The sequence below is a fragment of the Rattus norvegicus genome, chromosome 18, assembly GCF_021556685.1.
Source record: "Rattus norvegicus strain SHRSP/BbbUtx chromosome 18, alternate assembly SHRSP_T2T, whole genome shotgun sequence".
Classification (NCBI taxonomy): Eukaryota; Metazoa; Chordata; class Mammalia; order Rodentia; family Muridae; genus Rattus; species Rattus norvegicus.
Window position 1 is genome coordinate 65,549,722 of NC_141551.1, and position 21,483 is coordinate 65,571,204.

Consider the following 21,483-nt stretch of genomic DNA (forward strand, 5'->3'; position numbering starts at 1 on the left):
CCTTCTTTGGGTCCCCTTGTGTCCTTCAGTTGTCTTATGGCTCTAGCTAAGTCTTCAAGTGCTATATTGGGTAGGTACGGAAAGTGGTAACAGCTTTGTCTTGTTTCTGATTTTAGTGGAAACACTTTGAGTGTCTCTTCATTTAGGTTGCAATTGGCTGTAGGCTTGTAGTGAAAAGCTCTCAGGGAGAACTTTCCCTCGGGATGGAGACCCTCCAACTCAATGACCAGACCGAGACACCACAGGATGCAATCAGCAAGAGGATTTGGTTTATTGTCGGGATACACAGGCACAGGCACCTGCGTGCGCTTCAGTCACTCGGGGGACTGGCGCGCCCCACGGAACCAAGGATGGGCTTTTTATAGGATTTTGGGGAGCAGAAGCAAGCATACAGAAGCAGATGTATGGTTACAGGGATATAATTGGTGGATTCTAATATGGCAAGGGTTTAGCCCGGGGGCAAGTTTCCTAGCTACCTTCCTGAAACATAACGGCTGACTCGGCCCCCCCAAGGGTTCAGCCCGGGGGCAAGTTTCTTAGCTACCTTCTTGGAACATAACGACTGACTCGGCCCCCCACCAGGGTGTGGGACCTCTCCCGGGGCTTTTTTTCATTGTCAGGTGCTCAACCGAAGTCGTCCTGTTGACAGGCCTTCAACCAAACACATCCTGCTTGGCAGCCGCTGTGTACTCAGTGTTCTAACCTTTCCCTGAACCAGTCATCTTAAGTACAGCCTTGCAAAATGGCGTTACTGCTGCTAAGCTGGGGTCTTTCAGTAGTAAATTACCTTTATTAATTATGTCCCTTGTGTCCCTAAAGGTCTCCAGGACCTGTGTCACAAAAGGGTGTTGGATTTTGTCAAAGGCCTTTTCAGCATTTAATCAGATGACCTTGGGATCAAAGGTGTGTGCTACCTTGCTTGGGCCTAAGCTTTTCATGACCACTCTGTCTCAAGATCTCCACGTCAAGATCCGGGTCAGAAATCTGTGTCTTCCAGCCTCAAGGTCTGGATCATAGGTGTGCCCTCCATTTCTGGATTGTAGTTCATTCCAGATGTAGTCAAGTTGACAGCCAGGAGTAGCCATCACAATGGTCTGTTGACAGGGAAATTTGTAATGGAAGAAAGGAAGCAGAGCGAATGTGAACTGTCTGATTCCTAGGCCAGCAGGTCTTTGGGTAGACAGTGCCTCCATTATTGCTGGTTGACACAAAGGGATGGCATGAGTGAGGAAGGCTGGGTCCTGTAAGGATCGGTAGAGTCCCCAGGGAACAGACACAGACAGGGAGGACAGGCCCCTGCTAGTCTAGAGTAAACAATCATTTAAGCAAATGCTTTCCTCATGATTTTGAAATGATCAAATATTTTCTTCTTTAGTATCTTCACACAGTGAATTATATTGTTGATTTTTAGTGATTATGTCACTCTTGCCGACCTGGAGTGAATCTAACTTGATTGGGAAGTAGTTGTCTTTTCCTGGGGAACTAGTTTCACAATACTATGTTGGAGAGATTTACGTGTAAGAGAATGAAAGACATTGGCCTTTCTTGCAGTATTCTGGCTGTGTTCTCCATAGTTGGATCAGGAGTGCCAGGCCAGCTGCTAGCAACAGGACACAACTGATCAAATGCTGTACCTAGTTACTGTCTATGCCAGTGCAATCTGCAGGTCATTGCCAAGAACAAAATAGCCATTCATTCTTTTAGTAGAGCCAGAAGCAGAGGTCTGCATTGACTGCTGTGGTAGTTTGAATAAGAATACCCCCTTAGATTTGAATATTTAAATAACTAGTAGAATTAGGAGGTGTGGCCTTGTTGGACTTCACCTGGGCCTCCCCATTGAATTTGTAAAGTACAGGTGAAGGGCAGGTACAGGATAGAAGGAGGCCTATCATTGGAGGAGAAGGAAGGATGGGCTGGAGAGAAGTTTGAAGGAAGAGGAGGAGACTAGAACAGAAGGAGGAGAGGAAGAGACAAGACAGAGGAGAGAGGGGAGAAGCCGTGGCAGGACAAGATGGCAGGTGATGTTAAGATTCTGCTCTGTGTATTTACAGGTTGTTATTAGTGTTCTCAAGGGATGGATAGTACTGGGCTTTGTATGTTTAAGTGGGCAATTATATCTTACCAATTGGATCTAAGATTATCGTGTTGTGTGTTCTTTTATGTGAGGATTTGAGTGTAAGAAAGTGTGCGGCTGGGCTGTGTTTCCGCCAAGATATCTAGCAGATATCTTGAGACACCGAGGTGTAGACCCAGTGGGGTAAAAGACCAACATTACCATTTTATTTTTATATTTTTACAACAACAGGGTCCCTGGGCTTTGAGATTTCAAAAGTCTATTCCATGCCCAGTGTCTCTCTGCCTGCTGCCTGTGGCTCAAGATGAAGCGCTCCCAGCACATTGCCTTCCAGCAGCCACTCTCCCTATCATGATCATAATGGACTAAGATTCTGAAACTGTAAGGGGACCTCCAATTAAATGCCTTCTTTTACATATTCCCTTGGTTGTGGTATCTCTTCAAAGCAAACAGAACACTAACCAAGATATAGCATCACGAGGAGTAAAACATGTCCCAAACTTCAACTTCTGTTTCCTAGAGACAGGTAAGGTATCTTTCTTCTTTAGCTGGTGTACAGTCTTCTGTGTGACACCTACCATTTGTGTAGCATAACAAAAAGGAATTGCTAAGGCATGAACTACTGATGGGGATATGGTTTAAATTTTGACTAGCTTCAAGCAGAAATTACACATTCCCAAGAAATGGTGACAGAGGGACCCGGCTTTCACTGAGAGCAGTGGGAATAAGACAGAGAGCAGTGGGAATAAGACAGAGATGCCTTAAATAAGATGGTACAGTTTCTGGAAACCAGGTTGGAATGTCTCTGCAGAGAACATGGTTGGAACAAGGACAGCCCTGGGACAGTTCCTCACTTCCAAACTGTGTCAAAGGCCTATGAGCCCCAGCTACTGTCAGATAAAGCCCCTCTCCTTTTTCTTCTGTTGGTTGGCATGTTTGGTGAAGAGCAGTTATTTGAAGTACTTGAGCTAAGGTCTGGAGACAATTGCTCTTTCACGTACAAATACACATTGTGATAACAGCCCTTGTTTGGCAGTTTTCACTCTTTTTGTTTTTCTGCAAAATAATAATAATAATAATAATAACAATAACAATAATAATAACAACTATATTTGTCTGTGAATCATAAAATATAATAACTATTATTTTTTTATTATCTTTTATAATCTACAAACAAAATTTAGTCAGGACCACACAAAGTACTTTTTTGGTATAGGTCATAGCTGTCTCTTCTTTGGAGGTAAAGCCACCACAGAATCCTCCTTGGGTAAAGGAAAGAGAGGAAGTGAATGTGGGGTGTGCCACAGACTCCTGCCCAGCCCAAGGACAAGCTTCTTGGCCACTCTCCTTGTTTGCCTTGTGCTGGAGCGTGAGTCATAGTGCTTTCTTACTGGAGTTTCTATTCTAAGGACCTGTCACATTATAGTTCCTGTTGATGTTTTTTCTCCAATAGAAGTCAGTGCTGCATAGTTACTAAGTCTTAGAGAGAGAGAGAGAGAGCGAGCGAGAGAGAGAGAGAGACAGAGAGACAGAGAGAGACAGAGACACAGAGAGAGACAGAGACAGAGAGACAGAGAGAGAGACAGAGAGAGAGACAGAGAGAGACAGAGAGACAGAGGCAGAGATAGAGAGACAGAGGAGAGAAACACACCCATTTCAATGGTAGTCGATTTATGATGTGATTTATGATATCAGTAGCTTTGGTAAGTTGAAACAAACTTACCAAAAGGTTCAGACACAAGCTATGGTATCTTATCCCCACTTCAGAATATGACCTAATATCCTTGAGACTACTATGTAAACCCCCCTTGGAATGCACACAGAGATCCCTAGCTCTCTAGATCCCCAAACTCTAAAGATAAAAACGTCATCAGATGATGCCTGGTTTCTCTGATTGGCTGTTATCCAGTCATCCTGATTGTTCCCCAGCAAAGTAATGTTTAAAGTTTCTTGATTGACGATCGTCTTTGCATCACTCTACATTGGAACATGCTATTGGGGTCACTTGACTATGCCTCTCCGGGAGATATTTGATCTCTGTGGTGGTATGAATAGGAATGGCCTGATAGGCTCACGTGTTTGAATGCTTAGGTCATAGGGAGTGGCACTATTAGGAGGGGTAGCCTTGTTGGAGTGGGTGTGGCCTTGTTAGATTGTTGGAGGAAGCCTGTCAATGTGGGGGCGGGCTTTAAGGTCTCAGAAGCTCTCTCGAAGCATAGGTTCGATGGCTCAGAATCACATTAAGACCTTCAGTCTGACAATGCGGATGTAGAACTCTCAGTTCCTTCTCCAGCACCATGTCTGCCTGCATGCTCCCTGAAATGATAATAAACTGAAACTATAAACCAGCCCTAATTAAATGTCTAAGAGCTGCTGTGGTCTTGGTGTCTCTTCACAGTGATAACACCCTAACTATGTGTTTTCAAAGTGACGGTTGTTTTGTTTGTTGTTTGTTGGTAATGGTGGTGGTGGTGGTGGTGGTGGTGGTAGTTGTGGTGTGTGTGTGTGTGTGTGTGTGTGTGTGTGTGTGTGTGTGTTGAGATCTGTAGTAGCACATAGTACCTTTAGAATGGAAATGTGTGCAAAAAGCTCTCTAGTTTTAAAAAGCGACAATCAGGTTTCATTGGAACCTCTCTCTTGGGATCAGAACTGAGAACAGAAACAATCCAGCAGCTGGAGCAGAGAGCGAGCAACCAGGAAAGTCTGGGCTGATTTTACAGAAGCTGAAGCCAGAGAAGCTGAGGAGATCGCTCAGTGCAGAAGGCGATTGACATGAAAACATGAAGACCAGAGTTCTACTTCCCAGAACCCACAGAAAAGCCAGGCTAGTGTGGTAGCCACCTGTAATCCTGGCACTCAGAGTCAAAGACTGGATCCCAGAGCAAGCTAAGAAGCAGATCCATGCTCTCTGTGCTCAGATGATAGACTGCCTCAATAAACTAAACAAGTAGAGAGAGTTAGAGGAAGGCATACGATGTCAACTTTGCATCTTTTAATGAACATGCCCACGCATGCACTCACAGACACATGTGTCCACACATGTTAACATGCATACACACAAGCCAAAACAAAAGCAAAAGAAAGTTTAGTTTCAGGATCTGTTAGACGTCAGAGCTGCTGAAAGTGCTACCAGACAGTCTTTGGATAAAGTATTCAAAGTTGGCATTTCAGCTGTCAGTTCAAAAACACAGCCCCTCATCTCAAAGGGAATAATGGATGCTTTCATTCTACAGCCAAATCCATTATAAAATGGGTTATTTTTTTAACATCAATGTAAGCAGTGAATTAATCTGGCAGCTGTATTTTTTTTAACCTTTGCAATTCTCCAGTAACCACATGGAGAAACCAAGATTTTTTTAAAGCTTCACTTCAATATCTGGACAGTCTAATCCTCTATACTAATCTGGCTACCTCCCAGCCATGATCCCAAATATACTTGCTTTTTATTATTGGTGTGTCTAGCTCTTTGGGCTGCCGTTGTGTTTCCATGATCTTTCCCTAGACCCCCTTTCTCGGCTCCCACTCCCTTCACCCTCGTGGCAAATCTGAATCTCTCTCCCTCTTTCTCCCTCCCCTCTCCTTCCTTTGGCTGGCAGAAATTCCATCCTACTCTTTCTTCTGCCAAGCCATTTGGGTGATCATCATTTATTGACAAGGCAGAGAATAAATGGTAAGAATGGTGTATATAAACTCGAGACAAGAGATCCTTGACTAAGCCACGTCCAGACTGAAACAAGATATGAGGGCAGAGAAATCAGCATTTGAATTGCACAAGGGTGAACTTTACATGACGCACACCAACATTATGTCTACAGATGAGACAGCTCATAAACAAATCCAGGTTACTCTAAATCCTATATTTCAGTGTGGTAGTGGTTATAATAATTGAACAAGTCTTAAATTACATTGATGGGGCTGGAGAGATGGTTCATCCATTAAGAACACTTTCTGCTCTTTTTAGAGGACCAGGGTTGGGTTCTAGGATATTCCCCCAGAAGGCTCACGACCTGTAACTCTAGCTCCAAGACGATCTAAAGTTTCCTCTGACCTCTGAGGGCACCACACTTAATGTGTCCACACACAGACATATACACAGACACAGTTAGTTTCCCTTAAAAGACAAAATATTTAAAATACACCTGCAAGATCATCAGATAGGCAGGTTACAGCCAGTCAGGAAAGCCTCTACTACCTGCCTCAGGTGTGATCTGAGGACATTCTTAACCCGTGGCTTGAGGAAGGCAACAGCATTATTGGCATATTTTACAAAGGTTTACTTACCAGCACAGGGTAAACGTTGGGTCCCAGAGGAAAGCAAGGTACAAGGATTACTAAGAGGCATTAAGATAGGTCTAGATATGGGGTTGGAGATTTAGCTCAGTGTAGAACGCTTGCCTAGCAAGTGCAAGGCCCTGGATTCGGTCCTCAGCTCCGGAAAAAAAAAAGATAGGTCCAGATAATTTGACAGTCCTCCTCTCCACAAACACAGGTATGTATTATGTCAATCAGCCCTGTAGAACCCTTAACACAGGGAAAGCTCTCAGGGCCGAGGGAAGTGAAATTTAGTACTCTAGCTATGGCCAAGATAAGAGAAAAACCAATTTCCTCAGCATAAGAAAGCCCAAAGAGAGCAGAACTTCCTAAGTTCAGATAACTACTTTAGTTACTCGAGTGTTTTGACGTGCCATTTCCAGTAGAATATCAAGTGTATGTACAGTCAGCACTGTTGTGGTGATGGCGTGTTTGTGATGCTTAGACTCACACGTAGGTCTGTATCTTAGCATTGGCAACCATCCCTAGCTAAGTGTGCAGCAAATACCGAAATCTAGAGTTCGAGTTCAGCTGGTTGACATATCAATGGTGTATTGTGGTAAGCAGTTTTTTGATTGCGTAACAGTAGGTACATATTTCGAATATCACACTTGGTTACGTCATGGTGCCTGCAACCGTGATGTGAATGGAGTTGTGTATGAAAGGCTTACCTGTTCAGACACACTTGTATATACAGATGGACATGCCTTTGTTGTAAGGGAACTTATAACGATGATGACGGTTTCAGATCCTTTAATGTCTATTCATCTTTTCTTCCCATAGATGGAAAAAAAATAACAAACTATTTCTGGAACTTTCTGCCTATTATCCCCATTCCTGTTTAACCTTGAGTAGATGTGTCCTTTATTCCAGGTGGACCGGCTTTCTTCGTAGCTCCTAGACTGTACACACAGACAAACGTGGATTTGAGAAAGAACACAGAATCTTACTCATGGCTTTGCTGATTTCTTCAAGGACACCATCTTAATCAGTATGATAAGAACATGCTATAGGTTTATATCTTACTGGCTAAACAACCAATGCTCACTTCTCTCAAACGAAAGACCGGGAACTTCAAGATCAAAGCACACACAGATGTGAAAAGTGAAACCCTCTTCCTCCTTGGCTGTGTCTTCAAATGACAGATTCCTTCTCTCCCATTTCTTCTAAAAATAAGCCACCAAACCTACAGAGCCTGAAGATCTTATCGATTAAGAGAGATCCCGTTTGTAAGTGACCTTGATCATTTATTTGAGACTCAGTGGGTGTGGGGAATATTTACTCTATTAGCAAAGCTCATGACACTTAATGTAAATGAGAAAAGCAGTGGTAAATAGGAAGCCGGTCACCTCCCTGGGTTCTTCTCATTGAGCTTCCCTGACTCGTCCGAGGTCAATAGAGAAACAGTTGCTGCTCTGCCGAGTCAGGCCAGAATGAGAGGGGTGGAGGGATCCTAGGCAGCAAGGTAGCAGGGACAGCTGAGTGAAACCCAGGCTCTCGGGAGGAAGTGGACTGTTTATTGAACAGACTGGCAAAAGCAAACACGAGCGAAATAACAAATGGTTGGAATCATCTGAACTTCTGTGTTGAAGCCAGGAGTAAACATCCATGGCTATTTTTGCGTAGCGATTTTTTTTAAACATACATGTCTGAGTTTAACAGAGCCATGTGGATTAGGGGACAGGAAATTCCCCAAAAGCCGTCAGCTTAAGCACGTCCTTTTTACTTCTTTAATTTTCTTGCTCTTTCTTGGTGAATGTATGATTCTGCTAGTTTGTTTCTATTTTTAAATGAATGAATGAATGAATGAATGAATGGTGCGCGCGCGCGCGCGCGCGCGCGCGTGTGTGTGTGTGTGTGTGTGTGTGTGTGTGTGTGTACATGTATGTATACTGAGCATATCTATGTGGCTCAGAATCCGAGTTTTGGCAGTCACTTCTTTCCCTGTCATTTTGTGGGGTCTGTGGGCTGATTTCAGGTAGAAAGAACTACACACAGACGTACCTCACGGACACCCCTCACTAGTCCTCATTCATTTTACAAAGGTGCCTGATTATTGAAAATAATTGTTTCTTTAGCTTTTATAAAAAATACTAAAATCTGAAAAGAAAAGTCTGTCAACTTTCGCTTCTCCAATTGGGCCATAAAATCAACAGATTAATTTGTCAAGAAAATACAATTTCTGTCCCATGTGCTGGAATCGTTGGGTTCAAAGTAAAATTCTGGAAAGTCTTTTGATGTCGAGGGCTTTGACAAAAGTTCCTTATATCCTGTTAAATGTGAGAGGGTGAAAGAAATGTTCATTTGTCTCGTGTTTTTGTTTTTCTTTTTACCTCAAAGACCTAAATGTTTATGAACCTTCAAAGGGACATAGGAAGTCACTGACACAGTTCCTCGTGTAACAATTAGAACAACAAAATGAAATGTAGAATTGACTCATACGCAAATATACACAAGTCCATGCTGAGGTAACTGAATGCATAGATAAATGAGAGATAAGAAAATTACCCTTAAATAGTAACCCGAACAATAATGTCTGGATGCCACAGGAAGTAGAGCTCGACCTTTCTGCCTTGTCACCCAGAGTAAAATGAACCGAGTGAATTCAATGTGACGAAGACATTTCGAGGAGAGAAGAAGAGTAACGAAGCAGAGAAACCTAGTCCACTTGATTCTAATCAGGGAATCAAGGTCAGCCTTGCTGCGGAAGTCTGATTGCTGTCTTGCTGTCACGTTGACCAGCAGGATGGGATGAGGTGTGGGGGAGGGCCTTGTCCCAGAGGTTTTCTTCCTGGTATGCGCATGTGAGAGATAGCAAAGAGACGGGTGGAATAATACCTACCAAACATCACTGGTATACCTCAAATTTCTAAAGTGGATCAGATCAAGAAAGGACTAAAAAAAAAAAAAGACCTGTCAAAGAGCAGCAGAGACGAGGTGACCCACACTAACGCCAAGTAGTATATCAAATGGGATTTTGAGGGGAGCTAGGACATAAAGGGTATTAGCTCCAACACTCGTGACATTTGCAGACAATTTGGGGTTGGTTAATAGTAATGGACACTGTGGATGTCATAGGTTTCAACGAAGCCATCTCTAAGGAACTGTGTACCTTCAGGGCTCTGGCTGAGTTGTCTAGGGAACTCTTTCTCCTGGTTTTGCAATTGTTTGGTTTCAGATCATTCCCAATTAAAAGTGTTTAATTAGACACACACACACACACACACACACACACACACACACACACACACGAGAAATGAATTTGTGGACTTAGGGCGCTACAGAACATCATCAGACAGGCCTGTCCTTAGCTAGAGCCTTTCCCCTGGGACAGGCGCCTTAAGGGCGGTGTCTGGTCTTTCCGCAGCAGCTCAAACGTCCCAGGCATTGGAGAGTCAGAGGCTCCTCCCAGAGGTCTGGGACACTGGACTCTGCCCTGGGCGCGCCTATCTGAGCACTTAGGTGCTCTCAGTCGCCAAACTTCAGCAGTTAAGGACCCGACGGTGGGCTCTCTGCCAGATCGCTGGAACTGGAGCAGGCGGAGGCCTTCAAGGTAGGCGAGCCTGGGACAACTGTGGACTGCTGCCAGGTGGGGGGACATCAGGTGACCTTGGCGCGGGCCACCCAGCCGAGCACCCCGGGACATTTCCCGGGGAAAGTCTTAGAGTGGTGAAGAGGGTGTTTCGTTGAACCTCTGGTTCTGGGCTCCGATTCCCTGGTGCAAAAGTTTTCAGAAAGAGAAAGTTACTTTTCTCCTCTCCCAGTGCACACAAACCTGCTTGTTTATTTAGGCTGCTGTTATCTCTTAGTCAGAAATCCTGAGACGTCTGTCTGCCTGTTTCAGGGGCCCGGGGAAAGGTAACCCAGAAAAAGCTGCAGTCTAACTGGCGTTCATCTCTGCCTCTGCGAGTTGTAGCCGCAGAGGTGAGCGAAAGTCAGTTGTTCCGCACGGACTTGCCTCGCTACAGGCGCTGCAAGGGAACAGCCCGTTTCCGACTCACTTGTCAATCTGGATTGTGGAGGGGCCTGAGGCAGCTTAGCAGGAGCAGTATCTCCTGCAGGGGCAGTTCTGGTGCTCCAGTGGATCGTGATGGTGGTGAATTTTCAGCCTCTTTCAGAAGGAAAAGGTGAACATAAACTTCAGAGCCTAGAGCACACCTCTAGGCCAGGACATAACTGATGTTACAGCAACGTGTCATAGTTATCTTATTCCAAGCATCAAGCGCCCCCCGCCCCTCCTCCTTCCTTCTGTGCTATATAAAAATTAACTTAATCAGATGATGTTAGGAATGCCAAACAGGAAGTTTAGGGATGGCAAAAGGGGAATCGAGCCTTCGGATTTTAAGCGATGCTATTAAATATTTAGCTCTGTGTAGATTGGTTTTCCAGAAACTTGATCTGGGCCTGAGTGTCTGGTACCTGTGTAGAATTGATGCTGTTGGTCAATTGTTGCTGGGCCGCCCTGCCCTCCTCCCTGTCGCTCCACCTCCATGGAGGGGCAGGGGGGGGGCGTTAGGGGAGTGGGAAGGAGATAAATAATTTGTCTCAGGCAGAGAAAAACATTGTTTCCTCAACTCCAGAAATAATGGAAAGAGGCTGGGTGTGGAAAGACCCAGGCAGACTTGTTAAGATTCTTAATTTGTTCTTTTCCAAGGCAATTGATCCTCTGTTCTAACTGAAAAGAGACTGAAATAAAGACCGGCACGCTTCCCTGACTTACTAAGAGGGACTATAACCAGAATGAAACCTTAAGGTAGCATTTGTCAGCTTGGCTGGTTCAAATGTGTTTCAACAGTGGCCTTTGGTTGCCATCCACACTTTTTTTTTTTTTTTTGCCAAAATGCTTAAAAATGTAAGTTAGATTTAGCCTTAAAATGTTTACTTCAGATAACTGCTGATAAGAGGAAGGATTTTGAAGAGATCTGAGAGGTGTTTAAAGTTGTAGGTTCAAGTAATTTTGAACTGAGACAGATATATCCAATTTAAATGATCATTTACTGATTGAAGCATATATATATATAAATGATGTATAAACATGATAAAAACATATATATGATGTATAAACATGATAAAAACATATATATGATGTATAAACATAATATAGACATGATATAAACATATATATATATATATATATATATATATATATATCTCATGTGGATTCATCCAGGTTGTAGTCTCTATTAGTAAGTAACTGAACAGTGCCTGGGTTTGATTAATTAAATAATTTAACATGATCACATAAATTTAATTATTGCTAAGCATGAATATCTGCCCTCTCCATGGATTTGGAAAACAAAAGCTGGTTTGGGGCTGGGCCTACGCATACTCTTTTAGGGAGCACTTTAAGCGATTGTGAGCTTGTGGAACAGAGCACACGTTTGTAAGATTAGAATTGACGGCGCTCCTGCCTGGCATGGTGCCATGTTGATTGCACAAGAAGAGAAATTCCTGTCTTCTTACGTTGGATTTCTCTAGAACGTCCTACTATCACATATCAGGAAGCAACAAACACCGGCCACAGATATGAGGACCTTTGTTCTGACAGAAGTTTCCCTCACTTACACCCACATCTACAACTTAGAGAGGAATTCCACATTCATTTGGCTAGTGCTGTTCTGTTTCATGTAGATTGGGCGAAAGCTTAGGAATTACGAATTCTAGGGTTAATATTATTAACATGGAATTAAGACTAAAGAGTCAAAGATCAGTTTCATGAAAAATAACTGAAAATTAAATGTGCCGCTTCGGGTAGCAGCGATTCTGGAAATATGAACAAAATTAAAATTTAACAAAGTCCTATCCAATAATTATTTTCATTCTTTAAATGAGAAAAAAATCAAAACAAAACAAAACAGCGATCACTGTTCCCTACAGGGAGCAAATCAGCTATGTTCAAGTTATTCTTGCTTTTATTCGGTTTCCTTGAACACAGTTTTATTGGAGGTGAGAGCAAATTACTCTAAAACATATCCAGGCGTAAAATTCAGGGATTGTTTGTAAAGCCACTGAATGCAGTCACCACAGCACAGTGTGCACTTAGGTCACCGTCCCTAAACGTCTGCAGTCTCACTATCCCCGTCTTCAGGTCCAGGAGACCCTCATCTACCTTCTGTCTCTTCAGAGTTAACCTTTTCTGGACGTTTCAAGCTGGTGGAATCAAACACTGTTGGCGCCTTAACATCTGGCTTCTTTTACGTAGAGTACAGACTTCAAGGTTCATTCAGGTTGTAGCATGTATTTGTGCTTTGTTCTGCTTTATGGTCATCTAATATCCATTCCATTTGAGATATATATATATATATGTATATATATACATATATATATAGTATTATATATAGTATGTAATTATATATGTGTGTATATATATGTGTATGTATATATATACTGCATAACAGTATTTAATACACTGTATGTGTGTGTGTTGTTGTGGAGTATGTATGTGTTTGCATGTGTGGGAACATGTATGTGCAGGCCAGAGACCGACATGGGTATTAATCTCTGTCACTCTCCATCTCACGTATATCAAGGCAGAGTTTTGTACTTGAATGCAGAACTTGCTAAACTGCCAGCCGCAGGGATTCCTTGTCTCTGCCACCTGTGCACTGAATTTCTGTTTGGCTGTCCCACTTGCACAGCATCGCCTTGAGTGCTAGAGGTTGATCTCTGGTCCCCACGGTCTGCAGCAAGCATGTCTGAGATGTCGCCCAAGTTCCCTATTCCTTTATTTATTGGTATGGGCATACACCGTGATGTCTGATTCTCTGAGGAGCTGAGGATCAAGCACAGTACTGTGTACGTGATAGGAAAGCACAGTGCTGACTTACTTATGTCCCCAGCCCAATGTCCAATACTAACACTAAGAATTTATCATCCCGTTCCTGCTAAACAGTGGGATTCTCTGTGTGAAACGGTCTAGGAAATCAGATAAGCTATCCCAGCTTTGCACAGGCAATACCTTTGGGGATAGCCCTGTTAGGAATCAGGGATCTGGTTGCTTTCTTGTCCCTTATTTATCTCGCCTTGTTCTATGACAACAGATGCCTTTGTCAGAGGGTGAGTGCTTAAGAACTTTACTGTATTTGAGCTGAAACTCTTATAAGACGGCATAGGTTCTGGAGAACCCAGATGCCTTTCTGTGTCTCTTTAGAAAATAAACAGGCATCTAAAACATAATAATAAAATACTACGACGTAAAAGAAGATACAAACAAACCAAAATGGGACAAAACTGAAGAAAGGAAGGACCAAGGGAAAACACAGCACACATTTAGACACAGAGACACAACCATGTGTGTGCACACTGGATCCTATAAACACACAAAACTGGAAGTAGTAATATATACGCTAAGGACCTGTGAAGGAAAAAACAGGCCCTGACATAACACACCCAAAGGGCCACAGGGCTTACTTCAGAGTGGTTTGTTCACTAGTGAAGAGCCCTTTAGAGTAAACTAATCTTTCATTTGCAAGTGGTTGGTTTGGTTATGGATGGAGGTCTGTGTCTACTTCTCTTAGGTCTAGGACCCCATCTGAGGCAGAGGAGAGCAGGCCCTGTGCGTGCAGTCACGGTCTCTGAGTTCATATGTGCAACATTCTGCTGTGTTTAAAGGCCTTGTTCTTTTGTGTCCTCTGTCCCCTCTGGGTCTTCTACAGTTTCCACATCCCCTTCCGTAGAGTTCTCTGCCCATTTCTCTGTTGAGAAACAGCTTGCTGGGCTCTGGTGGAGACATCATTCTGTCTGCTCTGTGTGATTTTAGGCTGCTGTCTAGGCATCTGGGTTTGGGATGACTGCAATTCTAGCTGGCCTTGTTGGCTGTATACTTTGTTCCTTGATTTCTGTGGCCCTCTTTTGTCTTTAGGAGAGTGACGTTGCCAGTTGTCTGGTAGGGAATGCTTCTGAGATCCTGCCAGGTGTGGACAGTGGGGATCTGGGATAGAAAGTGTCTCTAGGTATTGGGAGTTGACACTTAGGAATGGGGATGGGCTAGAAGGGAACTGAGGGGTCCACAGGTGGGAGGAAAGCAAAATGTGCCCCCAGGAACTGTGGAGACCCCTGGGAGCGGAGACCGAGGGGAGGAGATGCCGCAGCAGGTGGTCTGCTACAAGGATGGAGATGAGGCTGGGGATTGGATCTGAAGGCCAGTGAAAATCACCTGTTCCTCTGCTCAGTGTGGCAGGTGGGTGTGTAGAGGAAAGCAATGGTTGACTTTCTGGAAAGTCTTAGAGGGCTAGCCTCATCTCAGTCATCACACTGGATGGTTTCACCCATGGCTTTCTGTGTATCAACTTTTCAGTCCATGTTCTTGTCTACCTATCAGCAGCACAGTGGCCTGCTCTGTGGCTCTGACATTCTTTATTTTAGTTTTTTTTTTTCGCTATGTATACTTTCTTGTCAGCAGTAGTGTGTGTGTGTGTGTGTGTGTGTGTGTGTGTGTGTATGTGTGTGTATGTATGTGTGTGTGTGGTGTGTGTATGTATGTGTGTGTGTGTGGTGTGTGTGTATGTGTGTGTGTGTGGTGTGGTGTGTGTGTTTATGTGTGTGTATGTATGTGTGTGTGTGGTGTATGTGTATGTGTATGTGTGTGGTGCGTGTGTATGTGTTACAGGTATATATGGGGCCCTATGCATGTCATCTTTATGCCTATAGGAACCAGAATCTCTTTGAGACTGTGAAAGGCACCCCAGTTCCTAGTTGAGGAGGCTTGAAAGCCAGGTGACCCTGAAAGGGATGGTAGGCATTTTGGCTGACTCCCAGGAAACTAGGCCAGTCACTATGTATAAATATGGTGCTATTCATTGGAACATGTGAAACATACCAGGCGCACGACCTTAAGATTCTCTTTCCCTGAGAAGCCGTCAGTTGTCAGTAGTTCCTCAGGAAGGCATGTGGCCTGGACATCGTCTAGCCCATCCATACCACGGTTTTCCTCTTTGGTTGCAGGCAGCAACAGCTCCTGGGATAGCCATATCAGGTCCAGAAGATTCCATTTCCCAGCAGTCTTCCCATCACCTGGTTCAGTAGCTCATTTCCAGAACGTTGACCCACGTGTGCATCCACCCTGCTGCTCACTGCAGAAAAAAGCCTCCTGTTGAGAGCACCTCGGGTCTATGATATAAGCGTAGTAGTTAGAGGGCAATTTGACAACAAAACCATTTAGTGAAATGATAATAGCAAGTTTTACCCCAGATCATAGGACAACCCCAGCTGTGGGCTTTTGACCAGGATGACACAAGGCCTGAAATCCCATCCTGTGGAGCAGGCCTCAGAAAACAGTTAATTACCCCCAAAACAGTCATGACACTAAAAGATCAAGGAGTTCATCTTGCCCGGCATGTTTTATTGCTGCACGAAGGATCCTGCCCTGTAGGATACTGGGGACAGAGAAGCTTCAGTGAGAGGGACTTGTAAATATAATGGCAAGCAATCCTATGATGCACAGATATTACATACTTTATTGTACTTTCTATTTATTTAAGACCGAAGAAATACCTTATATTTTATAACCGGAGCTTTTCTCTAGGACTCACACATACTACAAACCTGTGCGTGTGTGCACAATAGTCAGCAAACGCATGCTGGAACAGAATTGATCGAGAAGTGTTTGAAAGCAGAGTTTGGATTCTCTGTTCCATGCATGCCTTTGGTGGGCCTGTTCTTCATCTTTATATGAACCCTGTCACCTGAGGCTTATAGGCGGACACTGGATGTCACCATTGTGCTGTGTAACGTCCCAGAACAAGTGTGATGCTTAGTATTCCAGGCGTACGCAAACTCTGCAAGGCTTGGAGGTATGCTGGTCCCTCTCCCTACAACCTGCTCATCCTGTAGGACTTTTATTCTTTCTTTTTACAGTTTACCTAATATTTAAGTGTATGTATACTCTAGTGATCAAAAGCGAACAATATTGTTAGCCCAGAACCAAAAAGTCTGAAAACCTGAAAAAAAAATCAGAAAATATGGCAAAACTGGCCAGGGCTCCTGCTTACAGGACACTATAATTGACTGAGTGGCTTTGCAGATGAGTTATTTACTTGAAGGATAGTTTTCGACACCCAGCATTGGTGGGGGACTTGAAAAACTAGGTTTGGAAAGTGGATGGGTCCCTGTGCAGCTAATTCTGCAGGATTAGGACTTGAGGACTGGGGTCGGGGGAGCAGGTGAGGTCCTGCTAGACTTCCTGCTTCTGAACCCCAAGCAGGCTCCTTCTTTGGTGGATTTGTAAATTTTTCTTTCAAGCCTCAAGCAAAACGCAAATGGAGACTCCATCAATCTGGGGGATGTCCTGCTTTGGGTAGCCAGTGTCCTCTAAACTGTGCTCTCAGAACCAGCTCCAGCAAATCCTGCTTTCCCAGTCTCCTCATCCACCTGGAATCCTCTTCTCCAGGTAGCCACAGGGTTTTCCTCCATTCCAGACTTTTTTCTAGTGAGCCGTTCCCATGTTGACTTTACTCATGTTTAGTACAAGCCCCACTTCCTTTTGTCCTGCCCCCATACATTCATTCACTCCTCTCTGCCTCCTTCCTGAACTCAGAGCCCAATGTAGCAAGCAGTCTTGAGAGGCCAATCCTATAGACAGAGCTACCACCACAGCACTGTCCAGGAAGCATTTACTACAAGAAGGGTGAGTCAACTGTTAGGTAAAGAAAGGACTGTAAATAACCTTGCATGATATTGCTAGAGCAGCCATGATCTAGAGCCACTAGCTGAATGTCTTAAACAGAAATTTGCTGTCTTACATTCTGAGGTTTGGAAGCCTGAGATCCAGGCATCTGCAGGTTAGATCTATTTGAGAGCATGAACGAGAGTCTGTGTAGGGGTCCGAAAATCACTGAAGGAAGACCCCAGACTTGGTATGCAAAGACAGAGGGTGTTTATTCTGCAGCAACAGCCAGCATGGGGCTTCAACCATTCTCCAAAATGGCGACCCCAGACAAAGCCTTCTTAGAGGGAAGGATTAGGTAATCTAAAATTTCATTGGTGGGTGCTAGGGGGTCACAGGTGGTCAGTGGTCTGCATTCCTATGTCATGAACGTTTAACCATAGGATGGGACAGGGCGGCCTAGCGCAGATGGCCCATTCTAAGATGAGACATTTCCCCATTTTTGTGGTTATCCCAGGCTGTTCTTTGGGAGGGTATTTTGTGACCTTGTTTCTGGATTTCATGGTCTGTTTTTGGATGTGGTGTTTTATGGCCTTCTTTTCAAAATAAGACCTCCTCTTTAAATGGAGACAGATGGGTTTTATGTTATCTTTTCAGCTCTAGGATCCGAGACTTTTGAGACAAATCCTTGGTACTCTTTGGCTGGTAGAAATATCGCTCTTGCATGTGACTTAGCCTTGTTCTTAGGCGTCTGTCTGTCTGGAAACCTCCCTTACACATGAAGCTGCCTACAATTGAAGAGAAGTTCACACCACTGCTGTGTGATGGCATTTTTAATTAAGTAACCGAATATATGATTAGTTCAAAGGAAGTCATGTTCTGATCTACTGGGGCCTGTACATTTGGCGGAAATCATAGATGGAGTCATGGATCGTGAGCTCATTTAGTACTCCAGAGCTCTTCTCGGGTCCTCAAACAGTGAAGTGGTTTTACAACATCCCGGGCCAGTGCCATGTTGGTTTATCTCACAGAAAATAGTGCACCACAGTGTGTATGTGCTGCTGTGTGGACTTTGTTTGCATCCCTTGGCTATGTTGACACGCTATTGATGGCTTAGCAATAAGGAATCAGTACCTTAATTCACTGGTTTCCAAATGCCCCCCTTTACAGCAAACCACCCTTTATAGGCCATCCCAAAGGGCAGATTATGGCAAACATTACCTGATTTTCCCCCAAAGGGAACAAAAGCCCTCAGACTACTCTTCAACTTTTATTATGGTTAATTGTCTCATATTTTATTTACTCATTTGACAAACGAGTACAAATCATTTATTATGTATTATATGTGCTAAGCGCTTGACAAATATTAACTCACAAACCACCCACTGCTGACTTTTACTATTAATAATTAATATTACCATAAAAGAAACTGAGGCACCAAACGATAGGGGGCATTCATGCTGACTGTCTACTGGGCGGTGATGTGTCTCCAGGGGCCACGAAGCTAAGAGAACCCTCTCAAACTTTTCAGCTACAGAACCCATTTTATCCACTGAAAGTTCTTGGGAAGATGCTGTGTGGTAAGACAAAGAATTGACTTTGGCTGAAGATGAGGGGCCAGGATCACTGTATCCCTGCTGTCTTGTTTACAAGGCCTGATGTAGGAAACACCTCCCCTTGGCGTGATGCCCTGTGTAAGCTGTCTTCAATCCTTCCTAGCATAAAACAAATAAAGCCTTTCCTCACTTTAATTAACTGATTGTGTTTTATTTTGAAATTTTTTATCTGTCTAATCTACTTCTGGCTGAAATAAAAGGCTAACATGGATTTTCCCTGGGATGATGATGCCATATGGCTGGTTGGACTTTGCTGTTTGTCCCTCACTCACTCCTCCCCCGAATCTGGGATTTCTTTCTTCGACTCAGGAACTGTAGGCACAAAAGTTTTCTGAACCAAAGAGAAATTGGGATTTAATTTCATATTGATAATGAGCTTTCAAAGCACAGGGGCCTGACTTTACTCCCCTGTTGTGGATGGTTTGCCTTCTGAGGTTATTAGGAATATAAAACAAGGGATGTGGTAATATTGATGTTTGCCACTGGTTCACAGAGTGCTTCTCGAAATCAGCCATTAAAAGCAACTCATTTTACATTTCTGAGGGATATTTCCCCTCATTTTACAGATATATGCATCCATGCTAAAATTGTATGTATCTTTTACAACTGGTAATCAGAAAAGATGGTGGTTTTGACAGAAAGTAATGAGAATCACTTATCAGGGTCGAAGGCAAAGACGTCTTCATTATTAGGAATGAAAGGCAAAGAAGAAAATGTATTTTAGGATCTATGGCAGAGGCCCAATGTGTTTGCTAGATTAGGAAAGACTAAGAAAGCAGGATGTGTCTTTTTCTAAAGTCTCTTCAGTGAGGAAATGCACACACGTGAAAAAGGAAAAGTGGAAATACCTCAGTCCAGTGGAGTTGAGGAGAAACAAGTTGCAGTAGAGAAAAGAACTCAGCCTAAGCAGGTGATAGTGTGACTGACTGCCCTCTGCTCTGTTCCCTGTCCCCTGACGTGCCATGATACAGACTTTTTTCCTTGAAAAGGACAGATGGTAAATATTTCAGCTTTGCTCGTTGTGTACTGCTTCTGTGGTAAATGCTCGCACCTGTGCCATTGTACGGCCCAAGTATCAGGAACTGTATGTCAACAACATACAGGCCACCACTGTGTTACAACAAAACGTCACGGTGAACAACCATGTTAGTTTTTGTGTTCCCTGACCACAGACAACACAAGGGTGGAAGGGTTTCTTTCGAATCATTTCTGAGAGATTTCAATGCATCGTGGCAGGAAGGTAAGTTAGTGAAGGCTTAAGCTGAAGGCACGTGGCAATGCGACAGAGCAGGTAACAGAGAGGGAATGGGAAAAGGGCTGATTGATAACCTTCGGAGGTCACTTACTTCAGCCAGCTATTCCTCACGGCTCAAAACTTGCAGTCACCCTCCAACAATACCACCAGCCAGAGGCAGAGGCGCACGAGCTTGTCATGAGCTTGCGTATATTTCAGATTCAAACTACATGCGTCTTTTCTGAATTAAATGCTTAAAAACATTTCAGCCTCATGGATGCTTCGCAGTTCATGAGAAGATGCGTTTTTGGATGACTTGAAAACATTAGAACAATCTAAGAATACTCTTAGCTTGTAGGCTGCGTGAGCAAGGGGAACCAGCTAGAACTGACCGTGCGCATTCGAGTTTCTGAACAGATAGAACTGACCACGCACGTTCAAGTTTCTGAACACGTCGCTTATTGTCTCTAGGGGTCTTTTTATTTTTCATTGAGCATTCAGATGTTGTTGTGGAGCAAGTCCCTAATCCTCGAAGAGTCTTCAGAGGCCCAAGAGAGGGATGCACTTCCCTACCCAGTCCACATAGCAGACTTGCTTCTAGCGAGCGGGGATGCTGCCAAATTGAGTTCTGCTGAAACAAAAAGACCAGTGGCTGCCTTCTGAGAGGATTTGCAATAAAATGGAAAATTCTTGGCATGCCCTGTCAATTTCGTTGAAGATTAAAGGATAAAGGAAAGGCTTTGTGGCTTCCCTTGAGGCAGTCTTCTTTCAGTGTGCTGCCGGCCAATATAAAGATTCTGTCTTTTAGCAGCTTGAGTCATTTGCTGGATTTTAGGCACTTTTTTTCTTTCTAAGGAAGACAGTATGAATGGGGAGGAGGAAATACCCTCCAGCTTGGGGTAACAAAACAAACAAACCAGAGTTTGGGGTTTGGTTTTGTTTTTTTTTTTTTGTTTTTGTTTTTGCCACTGTTACTTTTACTAAGTTGACATCACAATAAGGGTCTTCATTTCCAAATCAGTAGAAAAGATTTAATAATTCGGTACACTTTTTTTTTCACTGTAACCTTCTATTGGTTAATTATCTCATCGATGTCCAACTTAAAGGGGGGGTAGATTTACCTTGGCCCGCAGTTTTGGAAGGTTGGCTCTGTGGTGGGACCTTGCAGTAGAGTTCCTCAATTGAAGGCCAGACTAGGAGGCTAAGCACTGGATCAGAGGCAGGGGCTGTCTGTAGTACTGCAAGGGACCCATCTCCTCCAGCCAAAACCCATCTCCTAAAGCCTCTGTAAACTGCCAAATCAGCACCATCGTGTACCTATCAGGTAACTGAACACACTAACCGTGGAGGACATGGTAGATTCAAGCCACTTACAGTTTGCCAAACTTTTGAATAAGACTCGAATGTCATCTTTACTGTAGGGGCAATTATTATTTTATTCACAAATATCTCACTCAGCAAGTGCCACCAACAGACACAATTTTCTAAAAAGATGTCTTAATTCTTTTAAACTTAGAAACAGACAGGGTTCTTCGTGTGTGTGTGTGTGTGTGAGAGAGAGAGAGAGAGAGAGAGAGAGAGAGAGAGAGAGAGAGAGAGAGGACATGTTCCTGTACATGTGTGTTCACTATTGATAAAGTACATT

General features: G+C 43.6%; 1 protein-coding gene across 13 annotated transcripts in view; it reads left to right on the forward strand.

The window, feature by feature from the left end:
* Nucleotides 1–7,431: 7,431 nt before the first annotated feature.
* Ccdc68 (coiled-coil domain containing 68) overlaps nt 7,432–21,483 on the forward strand; it is a 44,640-nt gene continuing 30,588 nt past the window's right edge. For 8 of the 13 annotated variants that reach the window (XR_015642156.1, XR_015642158.1, XR_015642160.1 and 5 more), the window contains exon 1: nt 9,842–9,938. The gene's annotated coding sequence lies outside the window, so the exon portion shown is untranslated. 13 annotated transcript variants of the gene reach the window in all.